General features: G+C 43.0%; 1 protein-coding gene across 2 annotated transcripts in view; it reads right to left on the bottom strand.

The window, feature by feature from the left end:
• The window catches only part of LOC115174806 (exostosin-1), a 307505-nt gene that overhangs the window by 40362 nt on the left and 250139 nt on the right, over positions 1-17004 (bottom strand). The gene's annotated exons all lie outside the window — the stretch shown is intronic.

Raw genomic sequence — 17004 nt, 5'->3', positions numbered from 1 at the left:
GGAGCAGGAGCCTATCTCCTGTTTCTGTAGTGTGAGGCAGCTTGATGTACCAGTACACCAACTGGATAGGATGCTAGTCAATCGCAGGGCCTTACCCCCGATCTATCTCAATCTATCTTGAGTGCCAAGCAGAGACGCATCAGGTCCCATTTTTACAGTCTGGTATGAATCGGCCAGGGATCGAACTGTCCAACCTTCAAATCTCAGGGAGAACACTAACAAGGGAAACTGAGTCGGTTATGCAAGCCATAGGTATAACTTTATTGCATATTAAGTTGTTGGAAAATGAGAGGCATGCACAATTAAGCATCACAAATGATTTTATTAAGGTTTTACCTTACTGTACCCTTGGTGACCTGTGATAGATACATTGTCCTATAGGTAACAGCTATTCTTGTTCTTAGAATCACTGTTGTTCAACAAACAGGTTACTATCACAGTGTTCAGCTACTGTAGGTTTTCTCGATAATGTTTTCCAACATATGATTGGCAGAACCTCATTATAGAGCAAAAACACTTCGGTATTGTATAGAACTTCTTATTGAACATGTGACTACTGGTAAGAAAGTGGCACTGTAATTTTGACTGAACACGTCAAGCAGTTCAGCGACAATGGATGTCTTCCCTCTTCCTTATCAGTACAGTTAGAAATATTAGTAGCATCATTGGTGATGATATTCCTTCTCGGTTCCTGTCAGTTATGGAGACAGGTCATCATCCAAAACTGTCTGTGAAAAAGAAGCACAAATTATGCAAAAGTGTTAGCATGGATGGAGACAAAGATTATCAATGTACAACGTATGAAGTGCACTAGACACAATTGAATTCACATATCCTGTTGTTTTTGTTGTTCACAACCATATGTTCCGGTTCAGTGCATGTTGTCATAACCAATCATTCATTCACTCAATTTACCCAAGAATGGTCTCATTGAGTAGTTCAATGAGGTGTTATAGCAAAGGTAGTGATGACAATGTTCACACTGTTGCCCATTAGGCAAGAAATAAGAACACTGAACTAGACTAACCAATTGTACAAATCCATTGTGCTTTAGTCCATGAAGGGAAATAGCAGAGTGCAGATCAGGGCATGAAGGCATCTTTCAGCCATTTTGGTGCCCCTCCAGCCCTTGCTTCCTATGGGAGAACATCCTTACCCGTCTGATGATGATGATAATAAGAATAATAAGACTTATACAACTCTTAAAATTGTAAAAATTAAAATATAAAAAAAAACAGGAGTCAAAACAAAATCAGACTAAACAAAACCATAAATAAAGAGAGAGGTGGGCTCAAAGAAGGGAAAGAGTGATGTATCAGTGTATGGGGAGGGTAGGGTTGGGATTTGGAGACGAACCCGGTTTAGGATAAGGGGTGGGGTTGGGTTATGATACGAACCCGGTTTAGGGTAAGGGGTAGGGAAAGGGTTTGGGTTAGGTGCTGCTGTGATGGTGGGCAGCTTGGACAGCATCAACTGGAAGACAGGAGAGGGCAGCGACAGGAGAGGGCAGCGTCTGCTGGACGACCTGCTGGGGTTGCCCGTACACAGCAATGACAGGGTTGGAACACAAAAAAGACTGGTTGAAAGGCACACTGTCAGGTTGGGATCAAATGAGCTAAAAATAGAAAAGTATTTTCTTCCCAAAATAACTTTTGTAGCCTTCAAATCAGACAACATGAACTCATAAGAATCAGACTGGTTCCAATCCATATCATAGATCATCTGCTCCCTTACAGATTCTCTGGTACGGTTCCTGTAGCATCCCCAGCTGAAAGAATGTTCAACTCTCAAACTGATGGTTCATGAAAGTTTCATGCGGTATCATTTCCATAAACACACCGTAAGAGCTTGTCCTCTGACGTTGTTTCTTGGGTGCTTGAACAACCTTAACAAAAACGTATTTTCCTTTTCCTCTCTTGTGTCCGTTTCCCATATACCGTTGGCACGTAAAACAGAGAAGGCAAAAAACCTGCTTTCAAAATAAAAGTCACACTAAAACTGTCAAATATACAGTGAGGATAGAAAGCTCATACAAGAAAATAAAAGTCCAAATATAGAGCAGACATTATGATTGGACACTCGTTTTAGGGGTTCATTTACACTCCCACTAAATCAGGAGTGATTTGGAACAATGTACATGATATACACAAAGAACAAATGATTTCTGTACTTTAAATGACCTAAGACCAGAAATAGGGTAACAGAAGGGTATGGAATCATAGCACAAATGACTCAAAAATAGAAGAGATCATGGTTAGATATAGGATGTAAAGAGATTTGGTGGAGCATATATCTTAACCAGTCTCCAGCAACAAGCCATCTTTTGAACTGGGCGTTGGAACAATGACAGCTTGGTGAGATGCTTGCCTGTCTTGTCTAACCTCCGATCACCAACACATATTTTGACTCTCCTTACTAGTCCATCTTTATCAACAGTAGTCTCTGAGACTCTACCCATCCGCCACTCATTTCTAGGCAGATCATCATCTCTCATCATCACTATGTCACCAAACTGCAGGTTTCTCGTCGGGGTGTGCCAGCGCTGTCTGATGGCGATGGCTAGATACTCTTTTCGCCAGCGTCTCCAAAACCGTTCTGCTTGATATTAAACATGCTGCCAACTTTTCTGAGCATACATGTCCTCCCTGATGAATCTGGCTGGAGGAGGTAGAGCTGTGGTAGATTTCATAGTAAGCAGATGATTAGGGGTGAGTGGCTCAAGACTGTTTGGATCATTGAGGTTGTCAACGGTGAGTGGGCGATTGTTTACAATTGCCATTGCGTCGTAGAAGAAGGCTCGTAGAGAATAATCATCTAGTCTACCAGAAGAGAGTGAGAGTGTGGAGCTAAGGATACCTCTCACTATTCTGATCTGTTGCTCCCAGACGCCACCCACGTGACTTGAATGGGGAGCAATGGCGAGTTGTTTATTGTCGGGTATATCGGGTCTCTTCTTAAAAGGCAAGGGCATTTTATAATGGTCATGACTATTTTTCCTTATACCATCATTCAGCTTGTTCAGGAAGAGGATGTCATCCTGAGACACGGTCTTGCCATCTTCACTGGCATCCTTGAAATCGGACTCCAGAATGTGAATAGCATCTGCAGGGGTTACTGAGGGGATCTCTTTGACAATGACTCTGTGACACAGACTAGCGACACTTGGTGTATCGAGGAATGGCGATGAGCGCCCCACAATGCTCCATCCTAAGTCAGTTCGAACAGAGTAGTGGTCATCATTTCCACCTAAAATCACTTGTTTTGGTGCCATTGCCCTTGAGCAGTTGTAGCCTATCAGAAGCCCAACCTCACAATCCTTCAGTGGTGGGATTTCATCTACTACTGTGGAGAGATGATTCCAGTGCTTGGCCGTTTCACAGGTCGGAATGTGGGTGCGGTTTACAGGTATGCAATCCTTGGTGTAGGTAGGAGGAAGATCGATACGGATGGTGGAGCTGTAACCTCTCACATGAAGCCCTGAGACTCTTTCACTTTTCACAACTGTGTCACGTCCTATCATAGTAGTTCATTTTAGTTTCACTGGATACATGTCTGCTTGTAAAGCGTTGCTCACTTCCTGGTCAATGAATGTAGTATCACTCTGAGTATCAAGCAGGGCGTAGACAAGTTTTTCAGCATCTGAGTTGTTCGTTGATGACACCCACACTGGTACAATCATGGAAGTGTTAGTAGATTGTTCTTCTCCAGCTACGTGGAGTGACAATGCAGTTGCTGCCTCGTCCATATTATTTGGGGAAGAAATTGGCAGAGGTGTCTCCACAATGACAGTTATGTAAAACAGGAAAGTGTTTTACATAACTGTCATCGTGGAGACACGCGGGATGCTTTCCTTTGCAGGTGTCCCAGGTATGGCGATTATGACAGTTCTTTGCACTGTGACCAGGTTTCATGCACCTATGGCAAAGCTTATTTTCTTTCACATATTTCCTTCGCTCATCCAGAGACTTGGTCATGAATTTAGAACAGCCATGGAGCTGATGCTTGTTGTCCTGGCAAAACATACACGAAGGCCTTGCACTTCCTTTAGCTGACTTTTGATTCTCACTATCTGTGATTGTTTGAGTGCTGAGAACACTTGTCTTGTTCCTCTTGGTCTCCCTGACATTTTGTTTCTCAGTGGTACATTCGGGTGAACGGAGAGCATAGAAAGAAGTTATCGGATTGCAGGCAATCTCTGCTTCCATCGTCATAAAAGTAGCAAAGTCCTGGAAAATGGGGAATTCTTGACTATTGTTCAAGGTTTGTGTAACTTTTGTCATGACGTTGCCCTCTGGGTTTTCTATGCACCATCCCCCGACCTCTATACTTCTGACACAAGGCTGTGTGAAGGCGGTCGTAAATTCCAAAGGGAATGTCCTGCCTAACAGGCCACAGTCTTGAGACAGAGTGGGTTTTCATAGAGAGACAAAGGAATTCTTCCACCTCACAGAATTGGAGAACCGAACGACATTTATGTTCCGGAGAAGGTATAAAAGATCGGTGAAGAATCCAGCTACGAACTGGTCTGCTTGGTACAATTTTGTGAGGCTCATTAGAGACAATATGGCCATATTACCATACTAAGGTTTATATACTAGCCTCAGCGATGAGACTTACATCTAATGGATGTATAAAATGATTTAATAAGATTAAAGCTATTTGGAATATTTTGAGATGTTAATGTGAGAGAATTGTATTTCTGTTCAAAAGCTTAACTAAGTCATCGGCACACCCCCAGGGACACAGACAAGACAAGGCGTCATGTGACAGCCTTCTCTATGTTCAGTATAAAACCCCCATCCACAATTTCTTTCTTTAGACCAGGCCTCCACTCCATTACGAGTTGGCAAATAGGTTTGACCGTGCAACCCTCTACTGAAGTTTAACCATACCACGTGGTTAAACTTTTAGACTATCGATACCGACAGAATAATAACAAGTCTTTGATATTAATTAATAGTCTGCAGCTAGAAATTCGATATCATTGAACGCGAAGACCGACGAAACATCCATTCTATAACGACATTAATGAATGTCGCTTTGAAAGATCTATTCTAACCGAGAGAGAGAGAACGCGGCCAAAAACTCTCCAACAGGACAAAAACTCTCCAACAAGGATCCCGACGACAGACTGAGCGTAAATATATATTGATTGCAATTGTTCCCGAATGAGTGAGCATTCATGTGCGAAGGATTAGCATATCAGTTGTTAATATTTATCAACTCTGTGTGCCTTCTCCGCTGCCCCCAACCCCCTTGTTTGTTTAACAAGCCGCCATGCCGGTTTAGCCCACTAGGGAACATTACTCTACCATTTCTTTGTGACGATAACTACTGTTTGTATGCTTTCTGTGAATTACTTTGTTTAGTAAATAAATGATTTTAAGACAGTTGATGTATGGATGACTTAGTGAAGACTGGGTTCGTGCAGATACAACAATCTACGACGTTTGGAATGAGACTGGACGAGGTAAAATACACCATTTAAACCAGAACATAATCGGTCAGATACTATAATATAATATGTAATGTTATAATATAGGAAAGTTATATTAGGAAAATTATAACTTTGTAATCTGAATAATTTCCTTGGTGCCCCGATCTCCTTGTTAATTACAGTTAAACGATTAATCAGTTTAATCGCGGAATAATAATTACAGGGAGTTATTTGATAAATTTGTCTTCAGTTTAATGGTGCCCAAAGACACGACACTTGTTTTACACAGACTTGTGACTCATTTGTGAGACAGTAGATCCGTATATGGAGCGAGTGTAGTCGCGATCAAGTAACTCATGGAAATTACATTTTTCCTGTTTGGCATCAAACTCTTCATCAATGCCTGATATCCTTTCATAGGCAATTTTGATCATATCTGCTGTAACTGCCTCACATGCGTCAACACGACGCCTTAACTCAGTTGACGGTGTGACGTGATCTCGGATTTCAAGATATTTGCTCACGACATCATCCTTTCCTTTCTCCAATATGTCGATCAGAAATGCCAGCTGGCTCTCTGTTATGTCTGACTTTAGCTGCTCTCTTGCTTTGCGGGCTTGGATCTTCCATTGGTCATACATGGAGATAAGTATTTTTTCCTTTATCTGTGCTTCTTCTCTTTGCAATGCAAGCTTTTGTATGTAGGGTGCTACATGATCGTGGACTACAGGAAACAGGGGTGGGGGGGCGAGCCGCCCCCATCTACATCGACAGGGCTGCAGCGGAGCAGTTTGAGAGCTTCAAGTTCATTGGTGACCAAATCACTAAGAACTTAAAATGATCCACACACACGCGCATAGACGTGAAGAAGGAGCGACAGTGCCTCTTCCCCCTTAGGAGGTTGAGAAGGTTTGGCATGGGTCGCTCAAATTGTTCTACAGCTGTACCACTGAGAGCATCTTGACTGGCTGTATCATTGCTTGGTATGGCAATAGCGCCGGTCTTGATCGCATGGCGCAACAGAGGATGGTGCGGACAGCCCAGTACATCACTGGGACTGGGCATCCTGTCATCCAGGATCTCTATATCAGGCGGTGTGAGAAGAAGGCCCGGAAAATCGTTAAAGACTCCAACCACCTAAGCCATAGCCTGTTCTCTCTGCTTCCACATGGCAAGCGGTACCGGCGCATCAAGACTGACACCAGCATGCTCCTGAACAGCTTCTATCCCCATGCCATAAAAAAGGCAAATAGCTAACTAAATAGCTAACAAAATGGTTACACAGACTACCCGAGTTGACCTTTGTATTTTATTCTTATGCACACTCACAGGGCCCTACACACTTCCACACACTGACTCTCCAACACACATACAAACACTCACTCCATAATTTTCTAACACCTACATAATATGCACATACATTTACACAGACTCTATACACACCCACTCACATACAATCATCATGTATGCTGCTGCTACTCTGTTTATCATATATCCTGATGCGCAGTCACCTTACCCTATACATACAGTATCTACCTATATCAATCCAGTATCCCTGCACATTGTAAATATGGTACTGGAAATGACCCTGTATATAGTATGCTTACATACTTTATCGTGTTCTTCTTATTGCTTATGTTTTTGTTCTACCTTGTTATTTTCCAGTATTACATTGTTATTGCTTACTGCATTGTTAGGGTTAGAGCTTGCAAGAAAGGCATTTCACTGTACTTGTGCATGTGACAATAAAACTTAAAACTACGCTTGCAACCTCTGCCTCTATCCAAGTGGTAGCACTTTATAAAGGATACTTGCTTGTACACACCTACATGTGCTCATTGCTCAGTGAAGATGCCCTCCAGTGTGGTACGCCACTACTCTCCTGCAGCCATATCTGGAACTCCTAAACAGATAGATGGACACACAGACATGCTATAACAGACAGACAGACGGACAGAGAGAGAGACACACACACACAGTGTGAGAGCTGTGCCAAAAAGAGAACAAAAGTAAAACAAAATGTTCAATTCTACATATGACGTTACACTATAAAGTCTAATTACATGCTTTCAGATAATTCCCTTGTTTTTGAATAGCAACATACCATTAATCATCCCCTCTAGAGTAACTTTAGTGCATCATAGCTTGCTAGCTATCTGGATAACTAGCAATCTAGCTAGTTATCCAGCTAAATGTTTCAAGGCACTTTCCAAAGGGAAGGGTGCAATTGCGGCCCGCAATTCGGGGAGTTCCTGCATGTGGGCATTCCTGCATCTGCAGGAACAGCTCTTTATACTTCTATTGGTAAATATTTTTGTTAGGACAGGTGGGGGCGGGGGCGCTCCAGTACATTAGGTGGCATTAATGCACAATAACGTTGGATGCCAGCCGCACATGCAGGACATCCGAATTGCTGGCTGCAGTTGCACACTATTGCTTCCAAATGTGAAATTACAAGACAAAAAAAATACTTACCGTACCTAAAGGTGTGCCACGATGATGTCTTGTTGTGAAGGTAGCTAGCCAGCACCAGTGGGCTAGCTAGCTAACGTTAGCCAGTAACATTAGCCAATAGTGCCTCTTCATAGCCAGCTAGCTACTAGCTATCTATCTAACCTACCAGTAGCTAGCTACATATAATAGCTAATTAGCTGGCTACTAGTAGCTCCCCATATCCCCTCCACTGAGATTTATAGTCCCCTCCCACAAACTCCTCGCACACACTGGGTGTTTTCTTCTTCTGTGGGGTTTCGCACTGGCTAGTGTCACATCGATAGAGCTATGACCGAAAGTGACTGCTGCCAGCAAGCACAACCAACCTCTCTTCCACCTCATGTTATTGAAATCCTGCCCACAGTTTGATTTACAATCAACACAGGTCAAAAATGAAAACTCAAATGAGGAAACGAAATTGCAAAATGAAGCACAGCAATTGATCATTTGAATTTTGACACAGAGTATGGAAAAGCATTGTCAATTGAGAATTATTTTTAATTTTTGTCACAATTCATGGCATCACAACAAGGAAATTAAATGGCAAACATGATAAATGATTTTTCATTTTAAGCATTTACATTTGATTTTTAAATGTGTCACACTTTGCTACTTCTTTTTCAAATAGGCAGACATTATGCATACTCAATCATGAAAATGATAATGCAATATCTTTTCTTACATTTCATTTAGAATTTTGTCACCAAAAAGGCAAAATTGCAAATATGATATTGATTTATAATTTCCCAATTTGCATTTCCAATTGAGTTTAGGCAGTTAAATGTTTCCATAGATACTTGCCATATGACCACAACTACACTGAACAAAAATATTAACGCAACATGTAAAGTGTTGGTCCCATGTTTCATGAGCTGAAATAAAAGACTCCAGAAATCTTTCTCAAGTGTTGTGCACACATTTCTTTACATCCCTGTTAGTGAGCATTTCTCATTTGCCAAGATAATCCACCCACCTGACAGGTGTGGCATATCAAGAAGCTGATTAAACAGCATGATCATTACACAGGTGCACCTGGGGACAATAATAGGCCACACTAAAAGGTGCAGTTTTGTCACACAACACAATGCCACAGATATCTCACATTTTGAGGGAGCACACAATTAGCATGCTGATTGCAAGAATGTCCACCAGAGCCGTTGCCAGAGAATTTAATGTTCATTTCTCTACTATAAGCCGCATCCAATGTCGTTTTAGAGAATTTGGCAGTAAGTCCAACCGGTCTCACAACCACAGACCACGTGTAACCATGCCAGCCTAGGTCTTCTACATCTGGCTTATTCACATGCGGGATCGTCTGAGACCAGCCACCCGGACAGCTGATGAAACTGTGGATTTGCACAACCGAGGAATTTCTGCAGAAACTGTCAGAAACTGTTAGAGGGAAGCTCATCTTCATGCTCGCCATCCTCACCAGGGTCTTGACCTGACTGCAGTTCGGCGTCGTAACCGACTTCAGTGGGAAAATGCTCAACTCCGATGGCCACTGGCACGCTGGAGAAATGTACTCTTAACAGATGAATCCCGGTTTCAACTGTACCAGGCAGATGGCAGATCCTGGAGTCGTGTGGGCGAGCGGCTTGCTGATATCAACATTGTGAACAGAGTGCCCCATGGTGGCGGTGGAGTTATGCTATGGGCAGGCATACGCAACAGACAACAAACACAATGGAAATTTGAATGCACAGATACAACACTGTAACAAGATCCTGAGGCCCATTGCCGTGCCATTCATCCGCCACCATCACCTCATGTTTCAGCATGATAATGCACAGCCCCATGTCGCAAGGATCTGTACACAATTCCTGGAAGCTGAATATGTCCCAGTTCTGCCATGGCCTGTTTACTCACCAGACATGTCACCCATTGAGCATGTTTGTGATGCTGATTGACGTGTATATCAGCGTTTTCCAGTTTCCGGCAATATAAGGTGGTCACACCAGATACTGACTAGTTTTCTGACCCACGGCCCTACTTTTTTTTAAGGTATCTGTGACCAACAGATGCATATCTGTATTCCCAGTCATGTGAAATCTATAGATTAGGGCCTACGGAATTTATTTAATCTCAGTAAAACATTTTAATCTGTTGCATGTTGCGTTTATATTTTTGTTCAGTGTAGATAACTAGCATCGCTGGTAATACCATAATTAAATCACAATGGATTTGTTTTTGAATAAAGCAGCTGCCTGTTAGCTGCCGAGAGTCAGTGGAGTAGCTAGCTAGTTATGTTGTGCTACCTGGAAAATTCCGTTGTTAATTGTTTAGCTACCGTTAGCTAGCAAGTGAACTGGCACTGGCAGTATATGATAATGTAGTGAATTACATTATTTCTTCATCATCTTGCTCGATAGCTAGCTTGATAAAGCATTTAGTGTTGTGTGCATTGTGCTGCACTTACCACCCCATTCATTTCATTTGAAGTGTGTGTGAATGCCTGGGTCATGTCACTGATGTCAAATGGCTAGCTAGTTAGCGGTGCGCATTAGTAGCATTTCAATCGGTGACGTCACTCGTTCTGAGACCTCGAAGGAGTTGTTTCCCTTGCAAAAACAGAATTTCTGACATTTTTGCAAATGTATAAAAAAGAAATAACTGAAATATCACATTTACATAAGTATTAAGACACTTTACTCAATACTTTGTTGAAGCACCTTTGGCAGCAATTACAGCCTCAAGTCTTCTTGGGTACGATGCTACAAGCTTGGCACACCTGTATTTGGGGAGTTTCTTACATTCTTCTCTGCAGATCCTCTCAAGCTCTGTCAGGTTGGATGGGGAGTGTTGCTGCACAGCTAATTTCAGGTCTCTCCAGAGATGTTTGATCGGGTTCAAGTCCGGGCTCTGGCTGGGCCACTCAAGGACATTCAAAGACTTATCCCGAAGCCACTCCTGCATTGTCTTGGCTGTGTGCTTAGGGTCGTTGTCCTGTTGAAAGGTGAACCTTCACCCCAGTCTGAGGTCCTGAGCGCCCTGGAGCAAGGATCTCTCTGTACTTTGCTTCGTACATCTTTCCCTCAATCAAATAAAATCAAATTGTATTTGTCACATACGCTGAATACAACAGGTGTAGACTTTACAGTGAAATACTTACTTACAAGCCCTTAACCAACAATGCAGTTTTAAGTATTTACTAAATAAACTGAAGTAAACAATAAATAAATAAAAATACAAATGAAAAACATCAGAAAATCCTGTCTAGTCTCCCAGTCCCTGCAGCTGAAAAACATCCCCAAAGCAGGATGCTGCCACCACAATGCTTCACCGCATGGCATTCAGGCGAAATAGTTCAATCTTGGTTTCATCAGACCAGACAATCTTGTTTCTCATGGTCTGAGTCCTTTAGTTGCCTTTTGGCAAACACCAAGCGGGCTGTCTTGTGCCTTTTACTGAGGAGTGGCTTCCGTCTGGCCACTCTAACATAAAGGCCTGATTGGTGAAGTGCTATAGAGATGGTTGTCCTTCTGGAAGGTTCTCCCATCTCCACAGAGGAACTCTGGAGCTCTGTAAGAGTGACCATCGGGTTCTTTGTCAACTCCCTGACCAAGGCCCTTCTCCCCCAATTGCTCAGTTTGGCTAGGGTCCCAGCTCTAGGAAGAGTCTTGGTGGTTCCAAACTTCCTCTATTTAAGAATTATGGAGCCCACTGGGTTCTTGGGGATTTTCAATGCTGCAGAAATGTTTTGGTACCCTTCCTGTCTAGAAGCTCTACGGACAATTCCTTTGACCTCATTACGTGGTCTTTGCTCTGACATGCACTGTCAACTGTGGGACCTTAAATAGACAGGCGTGTGCCTTTCCAAATAATATTTACCACAGGTGGACTCCAATCAAGTTGTAGAAACATCTCAAGGATGATCAGTTTAAACAGGATGCGGCTGAGTTCAATTCCGAGTCTCATAGCAAATGGTCTGAATACTTGTGTAAATAAGGTATCTGTTATTTACGCTTCATCATTATGGGTTATTGTGTGTAGATTGATGAGGAAAATGTTTAATTTAATCAATTTTAGAATAAGGCTGTAGTGTAACAAAATGTGGAAAAAGTCAAGGGGTCTGAATACTTTCCGAATGCACTGTACATGTTCAGTGGGTCCCTGCTTTGAGCACAGGTTGGGGCAAGGAGAAGGACGGAAGCAAGACTGTTAAGGTAAATTCACACACTACGGAGACGGAAGGTAAGGTGCGAAGCGCAGTGTTGCAATATCTTTTTTCGTCACAAGTCAAATTTTATTAGTCACATGCGCCGAATACAACAAGTGTAGACCTTACAGTGAAATGCTTACTTATGAGCCCCTAACCAACAATGTAGTTTAAACCAATACGAGTAAGAATAATAATAAAAGTAACAAGTAATTAAAGAGCAGCAGTAAAATAACAATATACACAGGGGGGTACCGGTACAGTGTCAATGTGCGGGGGCAAGGGTTAGTTGAGGTAACATGTACATGAAGGTAGAGCTGTTAAAATGAATGACCATGCATAGATGATAACAACAGAGAGTAGCAGTGGTGTAAAGGGGGGGGGGGGGGCATCATCCATTTGATTGGATGTTCAGGAGTCTTATGGCTTGGGGGTAGAAGCTATTTAGAAGCCTCTTGGACCTCGACTTGGCGCTCCGGTACCGCTTGCCGTGCGGTAGCAGAGAGAACAATCTATGACTAGGGTGGCTGGAGTCTTTGACAATTTTTAGGGCCTTCCTCTGACACCGTCTGGTATAGAGGTCCTGGATGACAGGAAGCTTGGCCCCAGTGATGTACTGGGCCGTACGTACTACCCTCTGTAGTGCCTTGCGGTCGGAGGCCGAGCAGTTGCCATACCAGGCAGTGATGCAACCAGTCACCTTTTGAGAATCTGAGGACCCATGCCAAATCTTTTCAGTCTCCTGGGGGGAATAGGTTTTGTCGTGCCCTCTTCACGACTGTCTTGGTGTGCTTGGACAGTTAGTTTGTTGGTGATGTGGACACCAAGGAGCTTGAATCTCTCAACCTGCTCCACTACAGCCCCATTGATGAGAATGGGGTCATGCTCAGTTCTCTTTTTCCTGTAGTCCACAATCACCTCCTTTGTCTTGATCACGTTGAGGGAGAGGTTGTTGTCCTGGCACCACAGGGCCTGCATGGCCAGGCATGACCTCCTCCCTATAGGCTGTCTCGTTGTTGTCAGTGATCAGGCCTACCACTGTTGTGTCATCGGCAAACTTAATGATGGTGCTGGAGTCATGCCTGGCCATGCAGTCATGAGTGAGGGAGTACAGGAGGGAACTGAGCACGCACCCCTGAGGGGCTCCTGTGTTGAGGATCAGCGTGGTGGATGTGTTGTTACCTACCCTTACCACCTGGGGTGGCCTGTCAGGAAGTCCAGGATCCAGTTGCAGAGGGACGTATTTAGTCCCAGGGTCCTTAGCTTATTGATATGCTTTGAGGGCACTATGGTGTTAAACACTGAGCTGTAGTCAATGAATAGCATTCTCACATAGGTGTTTCTTTTGTCCAGGTGGGAAAGGGCAGTGTGGAGTGCAATAGAGATTGCATCATCTGTGGATCTGTTAGGGCGGTATGCAAATTGGAGTGGGTCTAGGGTTTCTGGGATAATGGTGTTGATGTGAGCCAAGAAGGGCGGCTCCTTACAATACGCTCCGACAATAACCATTCTTATTATACCTCAGTGCATTTAACATACTTTGTACTACCTGAAAATTAAGACTGTAGCCGTGGGGGCAGTGTTGTTGCTTCGTTCCTTGATCTGATCTATAGGCTATATAGGCTATTTATCAAAGTAGCCCATTTTGTATTGATAATCAAATATAATCTCAGCGTCTATTCAAACAGTAAACCAAACAACAAAGATCCACCCAAAAGTATTTTGTTTAGAAGTAATAACTATTGATTCAAGGCTATTGTGAAATGGTAGAACCTAATGTAGCCAACTATACTACATGACCAAAAGTATGTGGACACCTGCACGTCAAACATCTCATTCCAAAATCATGGCCATTAATATGGAGTTGGTCCCCCCTTTGCTGCTATAACAGCCTCCACTCTTCTGGGAAGGCTTTACACCAGATGTTGGAACATTGCTGCGGGGACTTGCTTCCATTCAGCCACAAGAGCATTAGTGAGGTCGGGCACTGATGTTGGGTGTTTAGGCCTGGCTTGCAGTCAGTGTTCCAATTCATCCCAAAGATATTCAATGGGGTTGAAGTCAGGGCTCTGTGCAGGCCAGTCAAGTTCTTCCACACTGATCTCGACAAACCATTTCTGTATGGACCTCGCTTTGTGCACGGGGGCATTGTCATCCTGAAACAGGAAAGGGCCTTCCCCAAACTGTTGCCACAAAAGTACAGAATCGTCTAGAATGTCGTTGTATGCTGTAGCATTAAGATATCCCTTCACTGGAACTAAGGGGCCTAGCCCGAACCATGAAAACAGCCCCAGACCATTATTCCTCCTGCACCAAACTTTACAGTTGGCATGATCCATAAGAGCAGGTAGTGTTCTCCTGGCATCCGGCTAACCCAGATTTGTCCGTCGGACTGCCAGATGGTGAAGCCTGAGTCATCACTCCAGAGAACGCGTTTCCACTGCTCCAGAGTCCAATGGCGATGAGCTTTACACCACTCCAGCCGACGTTTGGAATTGCACATGGTGTGCATCTGCTCGGCCATAGAAACCCATTTCATGAACCTCCCGACGAACAACTCTTGTGCTGACGTTGCTTCCAGAGGCAGTTTGGAACTCGTAGTGAGTGTTGCAACAGAGGACAGACAATTGTTACGTGCTTCAGCACCTCATCGGTCCCGTTCTGTGAGCTTGTGTGGCCTACCACTTCACGGCTGAGCTGTTGTTGCTCCTAGACCTTTTCACTTCACAATAACAGCATTTACAGTTAACCGGGCAACTCTAGCAGGGAAGAAATCTGACTTGTTGGAAAGGTGGTATCCTATGACGGTGCCACGTTGAAAGTCACTAAGCTATATTTGTCTATGGAGATTGCATGGCGGTGTGCTCAATTTTATACACCTGTCAGCAACGGGTGTGGCTGAACTAGCCGAATCCACTAATTTGAAGGGGTGTCCACCTATTTTTGGCCATGTAGTGTCACTAGCCATGTGCTTCTTAACTCCATGACCAAAACATGTTTTATTTTTAGCTGATATCGGAATGCATACACAAGCAGCATATCAAACTGGGATAATGTTTTAGGTTACACCGGCAAGTATATTTTCCAGGATATACTATTTGGTTATAAATCAGATTGTTTCGCATGGAGGGAAGCAAAGAAAAAAAGTGCATATTATCAAACCTAACAAAAAAAATCCTTCTTCAAACACAAAGAGCCTTAGCTAGAAATAAAATATGTAAATACTTGCTCTGGTAAAAAAACATGTATTATGCAGCTTTATTGTTTTAGAAAAGGGGAGGGATTACACAGGGAAAAGTGCTTATTGGCTCTCCCACTTGAAGGTTTGTGTTCTCTGATTGGCTCAAAGTTGGCTACTGACAAGCAGGGCGATTCTACAAGTAGAAACGGCAGGTTTGTCTGTACCAGGTTGGCACGCAGCAGGTACATATTTTGTTCTAGCAAGAGAAGGAACAGCCTCCTACTGTTCTAAGTACCTATCGGCCCTCAGTTTTCTTGGTGTGTCTGACTTCTAAGTGCTTAATTTAATTAGATGTAACATTTATTTGTGCCTAGTGAACAAATGCTGTCATTATGTTTTTTTTCTTTCTTCTAGAGACAAAACGTCCTTGAGTGCCTCATATCCTGTCACAGCATATTTTCCACGTCTACACATATCTGACAACAATTAGCATGCTTTTAGGACAGGGACTTTGTAACTAGGGGGTGAAGAGAGTGAGAAAAAACAATAGCTAGCATCTCTGAATGTCTTTCATTCAACAGCGTATAATCACAAATAATTACAGGACTTGTATTAAAACCATTTACGGCTTTTAATAGGCTGCATTTGCATTGTGTGTTGACTCAATTTCGCAATTGAGTGCACATCTTTGTGTGTATCAATAGTCTGAGATCAAATAAATGTGTCGGGTTTCAATAGAACCATGGGTCGTTCCCAGGTCAACGGCAACAGGCAGCTCCTCTAATAATTGCTCTGATTTCATAAGTTGGGGATGGAACTGAGACAAGAAGGTGAATGACACCGAGTTAAATCCTGTCATATCTCGGCACACATCATTTCCTCATTTACTTTCATGTTCTGGGTGACATTTTTGCATATCGTAAATCAAACGTCTTCCCTTTTGCCACATCAGCTGCTAATAAGTTCAGTAATTAAAGAATATAAATATCATACATCTTGAATGACATAATTAATGGGATAGTTGATTGATGCAGGGCCCATGCTCTGGGAGACATTAGGGAGACGGGTGGGCGGTTGCAGTGATGGGGTGGATTAATATGTGTAGGTATACTGGCATTTCATCACACCCCTTTGCAAACAAGCCCCTCTGAAACCGTGGGTGTGGCTGGCAAGATGAGGAATCCCTTCCTCTAATTCTGGATACTTGGTATAGTGTGTAAAGTTAAAGGATGGCTAGTTTATGAAGCTAACAAAGGGTAAGGAATGTAGGAATGCGCAGGTTAGCGTTTCTCATAATGATTCTTCTTCTGGAGGCAGCTCCGCAGAGCTGTCACTAGCTGGAACAGCTACAAGGTCAAAAAAATTGATTTAAACCTAACCACACTGCTAACCCCAACCTTAAATTAAGACCGAAAAAAATGCATGAATTCTTACAACATAGCTAATTTTGACTTTGCAGCTACCCCATCTAGCGGAAATCACTCAGTTCTGCCTCAAGGACAAGACTCACCCCAATAAATGTGAAACTGCAACTAATGCTGAATGATAAGAGAGAGTAGTTTGAGGTAAACAGAATATTACAGCAAACAGGAGCGCTGTGATAGGACAATAATGACCCACCAAAAAGTTACTGTAGTACGTTTGCAAAATTGTATTAATATATTCCTATGGAGAGAGCGGTAAAAGTTATCCATCCCAGTGGTCCTTACTAAGGGCTACTTTAGAGCCCAATGT

The sequence above is a fragment of the Salmo trutta genome, chromosome 35 (assembly GCF_901001165.1).
Source record: "Salmo trutta chromosome 35, fSalTru1.1, whole genome shotgun sequence".
NCBI classification, from domain to species: Eukaryota; Metazoa; Chordata; class Actinopteri; order Salmoniformes; family Salmonidae; genus Salmo; species Salmo trutta.
This window is presented reverse-complemented; position numbering and strand designations above follow the sequence as displayed.